Source organism: Crocuta crocuta, unplaced genomic scaffold, assembly GCF_008692635.1.
Source record: "Crocuta crocuta isolate KB4526 unplaced genomic scaffold, BGI_CrCroc_1.0 scaffold26, whole genome shotgun sequence".
NCBI lineage: Eukaryota > Metazoa > Chordata > Mammalia > Carnivora > Hyaenidae > Crocuta > Crocuta crocuta.
In genome coordinates, this window is record NW_027532249.1 from 11,961,256 (window position 1) to 11,975,706 (window position 14,451).

At 39.6% G+C, this 14,451-nt stretch overlaps 1 protein-coding gene and 1 pseudogene across 1 annotated transcript in view; both read left to right on the top strand.

Moving 5' to 3' along the window:
* The window catches only part of COLEC12 (collectin subfamily member 12), a 200,939-nt gene that overhangs the window by 73,832 nt on the left and 112,656 nt on the right, over nucleotides 1–14,451 (top strand). The window lies entirely within an intron of this gene.
* LOC144243136 (RNA-binding protein PNO1 pseudogene) lies at nucleotides 132–1,056 on the top strand (annotated as a pseudogene).

Sequence of the window (14,451 nt, forward strand, 5' to 3'; positions counted from 1 at the left end):
GAAATAAATTAATAAACAATAAACCTGTAATGCCAGGCAGTGATATGAGTTCTGAATTAAAATAGGGGCAGTACGGACAGCGCACATGCATTAGAGCCAGAAACACACGTTGGGACTGGAGATTTCTGGGGATGGAAACCAGGATGGAGGCACAGAGTGCCAGGGCCGAGGACAGCTTCACCCACTTCACCCACCAGGATGGCCCGCAGACCCAGGGAAACAGCAGCAGCGTGGACAAGGCAGGCAGAGGCCCTGCCACAGAGAGACCCGGTTTCCCACCCCTCGCCGGTCATGGATTCCTAGATGGGAAAGAAGAAACAAGGAAAATTCCAGTCCCGGATAACAGATACATGCCATTAAAAGAGATCTAGATGAAGAGATTTACTCCTATTGTAGAACATTTGCCACTTCAGATATGCTTTACCTTGAAATTCAGAAATGTGGAAATCAGGACTTGTAAAGAAACCACAGACCTTAGTATTCTGACAAAAGCAGCTGATTTTGTGAAAGCCTTTCTCTTGGGTTGCAGGTGGAGGACACACATGCCCTCATTAGGTTGGGTGACCTTTTCCTAGAGTCTTTTGAAATTACAGATGTGGAGTCCCTAAAGGGAGACCATCTGTGTGGGGCAACAGGAAGAATTGCTGGCAAAGGAGGAACCGCCTAAATTCACCATAAAGAATGTGACATGGATAATTTTGGCTGATGTGAAGGTTCATATCCTTTGCTCTTTCCAAAACATCAAGATGGCAAAGTACTGCCATTTGCAACCTGATCCTGGGGAATCCTCCATCAAAGGTTTATGGCACTACTCAAGCCATGATTAGCAAAGCAGCAGATCAATTCTCGTTTCAAATCAGAGACATTTTACCTTATCTTTGGACTCTAGAGAAAAAGACCTTGTCCTCCACTCATGGTCACAAGAAACCATGTGAAGTATTTTTCAATTACTTTAAGCCTTCATCACTTCTTCAATTCTCAGCCAGAAGCATAACAGAAAGGAAAGGTTTGATAGTATTCACACCCAGCAACTTTGAGGGTAATTTCCATACCTAAATTTAGTACCGTTATTATACTTATGCAGTAGTTATAATTTATCACTTTGTTTTAAATAAAAGATTTGCATGGTTTATCATTCTCTTGTTGGAGGGAAACTTATTGTTTAAACAGTCCTTTATGAGTTCATAAATTTATTTATAAATATATAGCTTGTTATATATTGATAAACATTTCTTGTCTATGAAGTGTAATTAAAAGAATTATCTCACTACAGAAAATAAGGGCAATAAGGGTTAGTGAGTATTCAGTAGATAAGGTGGTGGTAAATCTCTCATAGATTGTAGGGCTTCTCCCTATTTGGTTGTTCACTGAGATTTCATTATTCATATTGGCCTGGAATCAGACATTTGAATTGACATCTAACATCATGCAGCCCTACCTTCCCTTTCATTCTGGTGCGTATTCTTTGCTAGCTCGTATTGGTAATGAATTGCTTAAGAAAATAGCTTGCGTTGTTTACTATCAAATCTGCCAAGTATAGAGGTTGTCTCCTGTGGCTCACATTGTTCTAACACTAGTGTAAATACTTTGAAATCTGCATCCTTACTAGTGGGGAGACAAAATCTTTCGTTAAGAAAACATACACGAAGCAGATGGCTAACAGCATCTTGATGGGAGCAAATTTTAGTCTCAGATTCTATGGCTTCATAATCTCAGAGGGATTTTCCTTCTTACTGTTAAGGAAAAATTACTCCCAACTGTATTTTAAAGAATTAAAAGTCACACTTGTATGTTAAGAATATTCACTTTTGCCTATTAAAAAAATTATGATTGCCCCCCAAAAGTGGGCTTTTATGACCTTTTACATTTTTAACGTAAAGCCTTCCATCTGGCTAAAAAATATCTTTAAAAAAATTCCTTTACTGTGTTTGTGTTTCCTAGTAAATGTTACATTCATTCCTTAGAAAATTTGCTCCAGGGCAAGTTCATTTTGGCCTGATGTAATTTAATCCAAAGGGAGAAAAACATTAAGTTAATGAAATCTTAATGGAAAGCCATTATATATAGTTTGGTGACTTAATTATTATTCTCCCAAATTATGTTGGCTTATAATTTTTAATTTAAGTCTAAAAAAAGATACAGCGTTTACCTAATTAAGTGCAATGCTGAATCATTAGGGGAATAATACGTTATTTAAAGTAATTCCTTTCAACTGAGCTCCCACAGACATGTATCTATATGTATCAATTGGATATAATTTCTAATCAGTTACTTTTTTAGCCATGATAATAAATTGCTGATCAGTCCCTGGCATCTGTTCTGACCATTTGGTCAGTTACCCAATGAGTAACTTGAAGTAACCAATTATTTTTTAACTATTTTTAACAAAAAGATTGGATTTCTGTATTCTTTGAAAATGGGAACTACCACAGAATCATATGAAAATCAACCTTCTTTGCCATCATTTAACTTGATCTGAAGAGATATAAAAAGTGTGAATTTTTATTGCTTAGGTTGTTTTTTAATTTTATTTCTGAAACTCAAGACAAGATTTCTAACAATTTTTTAAAGTTTCCTAGTGTAAAGTTTGCAAACCACATATCCAGTAAAGGACTAATACCCAGAATACACAAGGAACTCATTCAACTCAATAGCAAAACATCCAAATAACCCAATTAAAAATATTTTCTCCCATTCCATAGTTTCCTTTTCATTTTGTTGATGATTTCCTTTGCCATGCAGAAGTTTTAGTTTGAACTAGTCCTACTTATTCATTTTTGTTTTTCTTGCCTTTGCTTTCAGTGTCAAATCCAAAAAATCATTGCTAAGACCAGTGAAGGAGCTTATACCCTATGTTTTCTCCTAGGGGTTTTATGGCTTCAGGTCTTATGTTCAAGTCTTTAATCCGATTTGAGTTGATTTTGTATATGGTGTAAGATAGGGTTTCAGTTTATTCTTTTGCATGTGACTGTCCAATTTTCCTGGAAAGGCTGTTCTTTTTCCATTGTATATTCTTGGCTCCTTTGTCATAAATTAATTGATCATATCATTGCAGGCCTATTTCTAGGTCCTCTAATCTATTCCACTGATTCGTGTGGGTATTTTTATGCCAATACCATACATTTTGAACACCATGACTTCATGACATAGTTTGAAATCAGGGAGCCTGCTGCCTCCAGCTTTGTTCTTCTTTCTGAAAATTGCTTTGGCAATCAGGGGCTTTTGTGGGTACATACAAATTTTAGTATTGTTTGCTCTGTTTCTGTGAAAACGCCATTGGAACTCTGATGGGAATTGGCAGGGACTCTGTAGATTGCTTTGGGTAGTACAGATATTTTAACAATATTCTTTCTTTCTTTTTTTTTTTTTTTTTTACAAATAGTTTATTGTCGAATTAGTTTCCATGTAACACCCAGTGCTCATCCCCACAAGTGTCCTCCTCCATGCCCCTCCCCCTCCCCCTCACATCCATCAGTCCTCAGTTTTTGTCAGCATTCAAGAGTCTCTCATGGTTTGCCTCTCTCCCTTTCCCCCACCATTTCCCTCCTTCTTCTCCCCCTTGTTCCTCAGTTAAGTTCCTCCTAATCCTCCTATACGTGCAAACATATGATATTTGTCCTTCTCTGCCTGACTTATTTTGCTCAGCATAACACCCTCAAGGTCCATCCATGTTGCTACACATGGCCAGATTTCATTCTTTCTCATTGCCATGTAGTATTCCATGGTATAGATAAACCACATCTTCTTGATCCATTCTTCCATGGATGGACACTTAGGCTCTTTCCATGTTTTAGCTAACAATATTCTTTCAATCCTTGAACACAGAATATCTTCCCATTTATTTGTATCATGTTCAGTTTTTCATAAATGTCTTATAGTTTTCACCTCCTTGGTTAGATTTATTCCCAGGTTGTTTTATTATTTTTGATGCAATTTTAAGTGGGATTGTTTTCTTAATTTTTTTCTGATAGTTCATTGTTAATATATAGAAATGTAATTGATTTTTGTATATTGATTTTTGTTTCCTGCAACAACTAAATTTGTTGATTAGTCCTAACCATTTTTTGGTGTGGTCTTTAGGGGTTTCTTTTTATTTTTTTTAATGTTTATTTGTTTTTGAGAGGGAAAGAGACAGAGCACAAGCAGGGGAGGGTCAGAGAGAGAGACACACACAGAATCTGAAGCAGTCTCTAGGCTCTATGCTGTCAGCACAGAGCTTACACGGGCAGGGCTCGAACCCACAAACTGTGAGATCATGACCTGAGCTGAAGTCAGATGCTTAACAACTGAGCCACCCAGGCACCCCAGGGGTTTTCTATATATGGTATCATTTCATTTGCAAATAGAGACAATTTTACTACTCTCTTTATAATTTGGATGCCTTTAAAAAGTTCCTTTAGCCTCATCTGTTTCCTCCCACCACTGTCTCACCTTAAAATGAACATAAACTCTGTGGGAGGAAAGACTTTTTACATTTTAATCCAGCACACAGAACATGGCATAACCCATGGCAAACATTCAGTCAGTATTTGTTAGAAAGATGCCATTGCTTTTTTTTTTTTAGTTTTTCATTTGTTTTGAGAGAGAGTGTGTGTGTGTGTGTACATGAGTAGGAAAGGGGCAGAGAGAATCCAAAACAGGCTCTGCACTGTCATCAGGCAGAGCTCCATGTAGGTCTTGAACTCACAACCCGTGAGATTATGACCTGAGCTGAAACCAAGAGTCAGATGCTTAACCCACTAAGTCATCCAGGTGCCCCAGAAAAATATTATTAGGTAGGTCCTCCGTGGAGGTAAAATTCGTGTAGAATTGTGTGCTCTTAAAACACTATAGTTTAACGCCAAAGACAACTTTGAAAGGGGAAAGTAATACCTCCCACAGACAGCCAGAGAGGGGAATGGAATCCAAGGAGCATGTCCCATCTGACCATGAACATGGTGCAGTGGGCTTGGAGTCTCTTTCATTTGGGATAATGCCAAGCATGTGGTAGATGTCCAATAAATGTTTGTTGCATTAATTATTAAACTAGCTATGGACTTACCTTCAATTATATTCAGTGTACATTTGAGGATTAGTTGTGAGCTATGTCAATACTGGGCAGACACAAAGGTAAATGAGAAAAGATCTTTTTCCTCTAGAGATTAGTAATTACATAGATAAGCCTCAGTCTTTTTAGTCCCAGCCATAGAGTTTTACTTTTCTTCCAAGAAGGCTGTATCCCTGAGTCACTCCCCAGAGATCCACTGAAGAGATTTCCAAAGGGCTCAGCCTTGTGGGGATCACCCAGGACAGTTCTGCTAGTGGGGGCAAGATGTAGAATGCGTCTACCTGTGCGTACTGGATGACCTGTGATTTTTCTTTACCAGTTTTTAAATGAGGATTATCCCCTTCCCTGAGGCCCAGATTTAATTATCAGAAAGGCAGGGACCCACATACATTGCTTCATGCACTTTACCTTTGTTAGCATTATGGGCATAGCTGAATTTGTCCTCCTTCTTGACCATCTGTCCGTCTGATCTTCCTTACTTTAGACTAACCAGAAAAACTGTGTCTTGTCTAGAATAACACTGCTTTTCAGTAGCTGAGCCAGGGCAAGAATGTAACTTTTCTAACAATGGGGCCAGTGTTGTGTCTAGGAATCTACCTTTCCTCAACTCATGCTGCATGGGAGACAGATGACATCGAGTATACCCCAAATTGTCTGTCAGTAGGATGTTAATTAACAACGAGAATGAGAATGACTTTAAACTTCACAGTGCATGAACTGCAGATCACCATGCACAATTGCTCCAGAGGAACTCACATGCCCACCCCTGTTGAGGACCTTGCTGCCTTAATTATTTAGTTTCAGATACTGCATACCCCAAGGAAAAATCGATAGCAGTGGCTGCAGAGAGAAGTGATTACCTCTTTTAGTGACTGTGGGACCTTGAGCAAGTTATGTAATCTTTCTGGACCTCTGTCTTCTCATCTAGAACATGGAGATTATGAGTGCCTGCCTTGTGATGGATGTGAGAATTCAGTGTATGTAAAGCCCTTAATAAGACTTCTAGTAAGTGCTTAAGAAGTGTTAGCTCTTGTTAAAGGGTGATTAGTTTAAAAGGGTAAATGATGACTCTCATACAGATATCAAATGAACATGTGTCAAGGATTTATATAACTCATGCATTAATGAGAGAATCAGTAAATTGTTACAGCCAGTTCAAAGGAGAAGCCAGAGAGCAGGAACATACGTAGGCAATCAGGAATGTTGAAGTGAACTAGTAGATGCAAAATTGGCTTCTTCCACAGAGAGAGGGAATCAGTTGCACTTCCAGTGGACAGCATTCATATGTATGTCTATGGGCAAGAATGATTTCCATTCTTCTTAGTTATCTATAATTTACAAGCTGTAAAGTATCTCAAAGACCACAAAATGTGCAAGACCTCATAGAATCAGGTAACCTGGAAAACTGCACTACACAGTGCCTAGTTTTCTGCTGATAACAGCCATTAGTCATTCTGATCTATTTCAGAATTTTTCACAATTCTGCAGAAATTTTCACAGAATATTTTTCTGCATGGTTTTTTTCTTGTAGCTAGTTCCTTATTTGCATCCTAGGAATGTTTTGAGAACCAGTAAGATAATAGATATGAAAATTTGTCATATAAGCTGTGATATACTTTGCAAATAGTAGCGTACAAGAGACAGGTGAGGCCAACCTGCATTTTGGCCCAACCTCTGATATTTCCTGTGTGATCTTGAGCAAATCACACAAACCACTGTGCCTGTCTTTCCTTAGCTGTAAGTTAGTGTGTTTAAGATTCACTGCACAAAGCTATGGTGAGAATTAGATAAAGTTATGTGTGGGGAAGTACTTTGGAAAAGAAAAAATGCTATAGAAAGATGAGATGTGATATTACTGTCTCAGCTTAGATTTGATTCATTTTTCTTTAAGAAGAGACTATAGAATAAGAGATGGAGTGGTGAGTTCTTAAACTCACCAGGTCATTATTACTGCAAGTTGTAAATCACATGGAGAAGTCTTTAACTCAGTAACAGTGATTTACGGCACTACTGTTGATCCAAAAGCACCTCTCCAATATTCACACACATGTCCTGATGGCTCTAGAGAGAAGTTCATGATGCCAGGAGAGGTAATGTTGACGACCATGGGGGCCATATGTCCCTAATTAAACCCGTAAGGATGGTATTTTACTCTTCTCAACCTCTCCCCCCAACGCTGTCATTCCAGAGTCTCCCCTGGTTATCCTGTAAAAAGAGATTCATTTAACCAGCCTGTGGAGACTCTCAGGAATTTGCAGGAATTGGGAAGGAAAGTCTTTGGCCCAGCACACTCCTTTCCTGGCCCAGTTCTGGGTTTTGTAATTGAGAAGGGATAAGGAGGGTTTGGAGTGAGTCCAGGACCTGACACTGAAAGCATTGAGAGGAGGTGAGCGAGCTCTGATGGGAGGGGCCAGGACTGCTTAGCCTGGAAAGGAGCAGACCACGGCAAGACTGTAAGTATGGGCAGATGCTTCCACAGAGGCAGCCTTTCCACCATGCCTGGTGCAGAAGAGAGTGACTTCAGCTCAAGAGTTATGGTTATGGAGACTGAAGAGCTGTCTACCTAAGCTAGTGAATGCTGTGGACACAAGGTTCTACAGAGTTATTCTCCAGAGATTTTGAAAAACAAGATTGGGTCTTGTTAATCTGAAATATTACAGATCATTTCTCCCTCCCCCCCCCCACTTCCTGAGGCAGAGGCTTGATTCAGATATGAAGAAGGGGAAAACTGAGACAAGGGAACCACACGTGATTGTCCTACCTTGTCTGTTGTGACTAACAGAGCTGGGTGAAGGTGGGAGAGAGATTGAGTAACTGAGCTGGTCTCCCTGTTTACCTTCTTCCCTTCCCTGTGCGGGGACCCCAGCATTTGTTACTGCATTTATCACACTTACTTCTTCTCCTTAGAGTGAGCTCCAAAGGCAGAGCCTTGGTCTTCATCCCTGTGTCTCCAGACTCTAGCATAATACCTGACACGTAGTAGTGCTAGCAAATATTTGTTGAATGAGTATACTGATGAAGGACTCCTTTGACAGGCTGAGGTCAAGTCAACAGAAACCTCAATGCTGGAGACACTGACAGAAACCCCATTTAACAGCCAGTTGACCAACCCAGCCTTTGAGTGGTCTTGAACTGTTCACCATAAAATAGTAAGGGAAGCCTGATTCCAAACTTCAGCATTCGTAGTGAGACTATTTTCAGCTTTTCTCAGAGACAGCATCTGTAAATAATCAGGCAGAAGCCTTTTATAAAACAACACAGAAAAACCTCAAAGACTATTCTAAGGCTGCAACATTTAAACAAGATTTTTAACCCATGGGGACGCCAAGATCAACATAGAGCTTCCTGAACATAAAAGCCTGGAATGTCATAGCAGCGTGGGGGCAAAAGCTATGATTGCATTTCCCCTTTTCTAAATTATATACTGCTTAGTGTTAATGTGAGGGGAGGGCTTGGGACAGAGACAGGCCTGTGGGTTACGTAAGTCCCCCTGCATCCTCCATCTCAGCTGTAATGCAGCATCCATGGTGACAGTGGTTGGAGGGAGTCACCAGGCTGGCTGGACTGACAGAAGGCAAAAGGTCACTTGTAGGTCATGCCATGATTTAAGTACTTGATGTAATTTATAACTAGGCTTTCACTCTACATAGAAAAATGATCGGGGACATTTGTTGTGTAATTTCTTCTCTCACTAGAAGATGTTGTTCTTAAAACTGAGTTTAGTGGCAGCTATGAAAGCTCATCTGTAGCACATTCCAAAATCACTTTCTTTTCCTTCCCAGTTGGAAAGAGGAGCAAGATATCAAATGAACCCTTTAGCTCTCTCAACCCGCATGATTGTCACCTGGGGAGGAGAGACAGGTCTCTAGGTCACTTCTTTTCCTGTTTCTGTATCAGAGACCACATCAGCCAACCTTAATTATAAACAAGTGAAAAACAGAATGCTCCTAAACCATCCTTACTATCAGGCCAGCTCAGTGTGTGTGTGGCCAGTATAATATGAAATCTGCCCGAAGTTTTTCAAGTTACCTGCAATGTTACTTCTCAAGGCCCTTCCAGAGAGACCTGCACTAATATTGAGTTGTCATGTCTTGTCAACTGGGTAAGCTAACATTTGAACAACTATCATAATACCTGACAGTTGACACAATTAAGGAATAACTTTAATTCCTTAAATATTTTTAATTCTTTAAATTCAAAACGATTTTTGAGGTTATTTTCTTAAAAAATAAGAACTTTATTTGGAAAAATAGTACACATGTTCATTTTAATTCTGTGTATTCTGGACTTGAGGATAAGCCTACATCTTCATTTTTGTACCTAGTTGGTACAATGTTTGGAAGATGGTCCAGGCCCAATAAATATTTTTTGAATTACTGAGTGAGAAGAATATTTACAGAGCAAAGCATCTGGACTGGTTGGCTGTGAGTCCAGTGGTGTCTTCTTTCTGCAAACTCTGAAAAATGTGTATAAACAAAAAGATCAGAGTGGGAATTTAAAAAGAACATTTATTGTAATTTTCAATAATATGTACTTTTTAAGCTCATGAATATCGTATCTAAAATTGTGCATGGACACGCATACACCCCCAACACTTCCATGGGTATATGCGTAGACTGTACTGCATAGACTGTGTGTCAGTGCATGTGTACATGGAATTTTTTTAAAGATACTGAAAATATAGTTAACAGTAGTTATCTTTAAAGAGTAAATTTGGGAAAGATAAAGGGTACTTTCACAATTCAGCTTATATGTTTCTCATTTTTGAATTCTTCCTATGAGTATGTATTTGTATATCTCAGTTCTTAAGAACTGCCAAGGTCTGGCACTTAGCAAACATTAAGTCACACACATAAGATGAATCAGTGAATGGAGTGACATGCAAATTATACTCAAAACATTTGACTTTAAGAGAGTTAGGAGTGGAATGATGATAAGGAAATTGTACTGAAGACTTAAGAAAAAGAGAACATCATCTGGGTCTATCACTGGAAGAAGCCATCAGAAATAAAGGAATAGTTTTTGGTTGCCATTGATAAACATATTTTCCAATTTTAAAAAACAAAATGGTCACAAATTTTCTACCCACTATTAGCAAATAACATATAATTATGTAGAGTAACATGGTATTACACCTAATCTTAGATGTTCCTATAGACTTATCTATGCCTGAACAAAGGCCAACAGCCTGGCAAGAAGGCCACGAACCTGGTGATTGATCTGCTAACCTGATAGGGCTCAACAGGCATGGCTGCCTGAAAGGCCTTTGTACTCACAATCCTGTTCAGGCAATGCAGGTTTGCTGCATCAACTAAAGAACTAATGAGACCTTCTGGGGAAGGAGACAACAATCCAGTGGCTCAAGCACCAGTCATTTGTCCTAGACACCTGTCCTAGAGCTTGATGTCCAGAAACTGACATGATGAGTGAGAACTTTTAACCCCAGTCCAGCTGGCACAACCCCAATGCAAGAAACCCTTTCTTGGCCCCTCATCTAGGAAATGAGTTGGCAGTATGTAAAAATGCTTGAATGGCAGCTTGGAGTCTATTTGAAGAAGCTAGTAAAAAGACCCCAGTGGCAGGAATGTCAGATAAGATTACCACCAGCAGTTGGTTGCTGGAATCACTTAAGTATTTTGATCAGGTGAAAAAAGTGCCACTTAGCTTCAGTCTGGGTGGCAGAGAGTTCTTTTAAATGTGGCTACAGCACAGACGTTCTGTGCATTACTCATGCTGCGAAGTACGTGATTTAAGCCACTGACTTCCTAAATGAAAGGCACAAAAAGGCAGACATGTAATTCTTTTAATTACACCTCCAAATTTCCCCTGCATTCTTTTGAGTTTGTCTCCTCTTTGTCCATGTTTGCCTCCTGCTTTATTAACCTACCAGCAGAAGATGAGCATTGGTGAAGGTAGAAGATCTGTAAGAGGATAAAAGACTTCACTTAATTTGTTTTCACTATAGGAAAATGAAGGCACTGTTTTTGGAAGTTGTGAAGATATAAAATCTAATTTCTGCTGATAGCAGAGCATTTCTAGGCAGAACTGAGACAAATGTTTATTCTTTTTTTGCTGTTATCTACTATCATGGGTTATTAATAAAACATATTTGGCTTGTATCACCAGGCAAGAGGGTTCCACTTTATCTTGTACTTTTGGTAAAGTACATCCTTTTAACCTTGATATGTAGTTTTTGTAACTCAACAATGGAGACAGGCTGCATTCTCAGAAGGTATGTAGCCCTGAACAACTTAAAGCTGTGTGTACTTTTTAAAACTGTGGAACCAATTAGATATTTTATTTATAGGAACTAATTGAAGTAGGCACGTAGAAAGCCATGTCAGGTTTTTTCTGCTAGATGACATAAGAAACTGAATTTTGGAATTAAGCAGCTGAGTTTCTCTCCTCTCTCTCACCTGTTTCCCTTTGTAAGAAAGGTAACATGATGACTCCTTTTACCATTACGGTTTCTGGGTTCATTTTCTGATTATAATGGGAGATGTGCTGACCCATCTGCACTCCCAGACCAGGCCTCACTGACATCAGTGCACCAGTCCGAAGGTTGTTAGGTCTCAGTGCCAAGAAAAGCCTCTCTGTAATCCCATGGTCATTAAATTACTGTAAACTCACCCACCCTCTGTTCCCCGCCCCTCAAGGTATACTTGACCTTAGCTAAGTCTTTGAACATGTAACCCTTTGAGTGATGTTCTAAGAATGTCCATGTTGGATACGTCCTGGTAAAAGAAGGCTACAACCTTTATTGAGGTTTCTGAGGGAAAGGAAAGGCAGAACGGGATAAATAGGATTGGCTAGTTTGACTAATTTCTGAGGAATTTCGGCTATGGGGATGGTCGCCAGTTGCCTGATACCTGGCTCTGGGATGATTAAGGCAGAGGAATATTGTGTCCTGGGTGAACAGAACAGAATGAGGAGGTCTGGCTCTGGATTGGTTAGCTTGCATATCAAAGGCATGCTCTCAGCTGGGCCTTTTGCTATCTCTAAGAACTGGCTATTCCCCCAGGGGAGGGGGGCAGTCTCCTCAGCTAGAGAGGGTTTTTTGAGATGTCAAAAAATCATAATGTACAGAAAATAAAAAATATATATATATATACACACACACACACACACACACTAAAAATGAGTTTAACGTATTTGTCTGAATCTTTCTTAGTTACCTTTTGTGGAGTTGCATGATTACTTGCCAAATTACATTATAAAGTGATTTGCCTTTAGTGGTCTACATGACTTCAAATGAATGGTATGGGATTTATACAGTCATGACTGTCCAGTACCAAGTTTAACCTCAACCTTGGCAGGCAATCCAGAGCCCTCTTCCCCTTACCCAGAAACTTTTTGAGGGCTTTTATTAGACTTTTAGACTTCCTTTTTTTCTTTCATATTTCTGCAGAAGAGATTTTAGCCTACATAGATTTTGTTGCTTTACAAAACTTAATGAGGCTTTTTCCCTTTTCAGTGTACTTGGAAATACTGAGGACTCATTCCAGTTTGCCATAATTTCTCAGACACCCACTGGCAACTAGCCATAGGAAACTGTTTTCCTGTTCTAGGACTGAGGCAACTGTGGGGCTGAAATTCATTTTAGTGACACACATTAATAAATTACCATCAGATATTTTATCATTTCATGTTTGGATGATTTTCCAGTTATCTATTGCTATGAAACAAACCACTCCAAAACCTAGAGGCATAAAGTAGTTTATCATCCTTATATCACTGATCTGTGGGTCCAGGATTCTGTACAGCTCACCTCTGCAGCAGCATCCTGGGGTTTCTGCTGGGATGACAGGAATGGCTAGAACTAGAAAACTTGGGGGCAGATGGTCAGGTCTCTCTCCTCATATGGTTTCTCTGGGTGACGAGTGCAAGCTTCCTTACACAACGGCAGCCTCAGGGTAGACTTGTGACATGACGGCTCCAGGCTCCCAGGACGATTCTTCAAGAGTCAGAAAGGAGAAGTCTCTTAAGGCTGAGCCTGGAAATAGGCAGGGCCCAGCATTCTTTCTGTCATATTGGTTAGGTTGGTTAGTTTTTCATAGAGACACCTACACCCCACCCTGCAGATTCCAGGGGAGAGGGCAGAGACTTCACCTCTCAGTTGGAAGATTAGCAAAGAATCTGTGGTTATCTCTAGTCTACCACATGGCATTTAGCATATCTACAAAAAGAAGATTATTTTTATCTCACTCTGTACCTACCCTAGAAAAGTAGATATTCAACTGTAGCATATTTCAGAGTTCTGTCTCTATGAAGATTGTTGACCGTTTGATGGAAAAATTTGGACTTTAAACTCAAATTATGAGTTGGTAATCATCTAAACTATATACAGCATATATTAGGACACCCAAATGTATAGCCTTGCACTTATTGGATATTTTCCAAAGAATTAAGGTATATTAAGTGATTCTTACATCTGAGCTTGGGTGTTACTATCTTCATTTTGTACATGAGGAAGTGGAGGCTCTGAATGGCTATGTGTCCCACATCACGTGGCTACTTATGGTGGCAGAGGCAGGACCAGACTTAGACTAGATGTATAATTTTCACTGATGGTATCTTTGAATTCCTTAATATAGATAAAAGGAAGTCAAAGACAATGATAAAGACTTTTAATAAATTTCATCATTTTGGATGTTAATTTCTTGAAATGAAAATATCTTTGGCTTCAGGCAAATTCTTGGTGTTTGCACAGTTCTTAAAATTAACAAAGTATTTCTACACTGATTATCTACTTTGTCCTACATGCTGATCTCTTGAGAGGTATTGTTAATAGCACCATTTTTCAGATGAGGAAACAGAAGTACAGAGAGGCTAAGTAAACTGCTTGTGGGTCACATGGGTGATTGGTAGAGCTGGTGCCCACGCCCAGAACTTTAAACTCTGAATCTTGTCATTTCTTCCTCTTGAATCCCCACTCCCCACACCCATAAACCCTGTTTGTTGGCCTTGGAAGGCTTAGAACAGCATACGAATGGCTCAGTTGTATAAAGCAGAACCAGCCTCTTCAGGGACAAAAATGGAGACCTCCAAGGACTGAATAACCCAGAGCAGTGAGAAAGGCACGAAGAACAGGGCAGCACCCGCATTATTAGAGGAAATGGGGAACACTCTAATTGCAGGCAGTTTCAACTTTGACTGTTTCCAGGAAAAGCTAATACTGTTATGATTTCTCCTGATGCATGTGAAATCAGTTGCTATAGCAATGACCAGTGTTTCTTGGAACTTGCTGACAGCAGCAGGCGTTAGGAGTAAAATTTCTCTGTTAATCATGCTTCTGATGCTGATGGTAATGAAGTTGGCTCCACCATCTCAGCCCCTCTACCATGTCCATTTCCCGCCATGATCTCCTACTGGCCAGAAGGAAGGGCAAGACAAGTCTCTACTCA